Raw genomic sequence first — 1986 nt, 5'->3', positions numbered from 1 at the left:
TGTACCTTTGTCAAACTATCAGCAGAGACTGTAGCATTAATGTCACTGAAACAATTCGAAATCCATTGGGAAATTACCCCTGATGGTAGTGGTCTATCAGACGTGGTACCATGAAGACACAAAAAATAATCGATGCATTTAACTTGGATCAATACATGTCCAAATACAAATACTATTACGTACCATTGGATTTACATGAGCATATTCATAGCGCTAAGAATACCATTGTCATAGTTAATAGTAGTCCTTCGACTTTCTAGACGGGACATTGGCTATCGATCTTTGAATCAGCAAAGAATATAGAAATTTTTCATCCTTTTGGTCTTCCATATCCCTTTTATGTACATCACATCAAAAACTTCCCCTGAAAGAAGTGGAAAATCTTATGTGCAAAATTGGAAGTGAGTAAAGGATTTTTCAACCAAAAGCTTTGGTTTTCATGCATTGCTATATTTTATTTTTCGATGTCGTGACTATACTTACAATGAATTTATCAAAATTTATGTATATAATCTTCGATGGAATGACTTCATGGTAGAAAATATCATGTCATACCCTTATAATGTTTACATTCAGTGCCGTAAGAGTAAAGTCTTTTTACGTGTATGTAAATTTATTTATTAATAAAGCTTATATGTACAATAAAAAGTCTTTTGTCGTCATCTTTTAGATTTCTTCTTCTCTTTCGTCATTTAGATGGTCATCAACAATGATCAGTGGTAGCAAATCATTGAGATTCAACTTCCAATGATTTTCGTGTGCAAAGTCGGGGTCTCATTTTCTACAATATAGTGTAACTTCCATTTTATTTTATATCTCTTTATGAAGTCAAGAATAACATTGTGGCTCATATTATAAAATTCAAACGTTTCAATTTGCTTATTTGAAGTAATGTCACATACGATATTCTCATAATATGAATCGATTTTTTTAATAGCCAAAGATAAATCAGTAGTCTTATAATCATAATTACCATTATCCTCACAACGATGACGTATAAACCATACTCTCTTCTTGGTTTGACAGTTGAAACGTGTTGCAAATTCTTATCCCCAAAACAATTTTAATCTACGACGATACGAGTCTCTTAGAAATAAACTGAAAACATACTTAGGATTTTTTTCCATCATACCAGGGTAAGTATTTTCCCATTAATCACACCTATCATAGTGACAATAAGAGCATATGTATCGTCTAGGGCGAGAGTCACAAAACTTTTGTTCGGCATATCATCTATGCAATTTCCAAGGATTGTATAACCTATACATTTCGTTATAGTCATAAACACTAGAGCAGTTTTCGCAAGAAGACCAGCTGTCCAATGTAAATAAACATAGTGGACATGTGTAGAATATTTTTTCACTGTTGAGTCTCACACTACCAAACAGAAACTGAATCGTGAATAATAGGAATGTTGTTTGTTTTTTTTTTTTTTAAGAGAAAGAAAGGAGTAATCGAGTCAAGTTAAAATTAAATCCGTTTGGACAGGAGTTTTTAAATTGTCGACCATTATAATGAAAAGTCATGCCGATACAGTCTTAAATCAACTTGGAAACTTGAATATTTTTAGGTATTGTTGAAAATCAAAAACATAATATCATTTTGTTTTGTTTCGCTTAGTATGTCAATATATGGAGTAGATGCGTTTGACCTACAACGTAAAAGTCTCATATAATAGTCCAAAGTTGGAGAATCATATTCTATGATATTTCCAAGCATTCTTTTATATAATGATTTTTTGGCACTGATAATTTCCGAAATCGATCTTTTAGACTCAAGTTTTTTTCCAATGTTACAGGATTCTGCATGATTTTTCGTTTCTCAAATCCAGCAAATTTTGTTCTCGACACTCTCACTGCCGATTATAGACTAAACTAACAAAGCCAAGAATGAAGATTCTTTTTACTTTACACACACTCTCAACACCTATTGCCTCCCTATGGAGAGGAGTATACGATGAACAAAAATATCTAACAAGAAAACAAA

Source organism: Artemia franciscana, unplaced genomic scaffold (genome assembly GCF_032884065.1).
Source record: "Artemia franciscana unplaced genomic scaffold, ASM3288406v1 PGA_scaffold_138, whole genome shotgun sequence".
Classification (NCBI taxonomy): Eukaryota; Metazoa; Arthropoda; class Branchiopoda; order Anostraca; family Artemiidae; genus Artemia; species Artemia franciscana.
The sequence above is the reverse complement of the archived record's forward strand: the minus strand, read 5'-3'. Positions refer to the sequence as shown.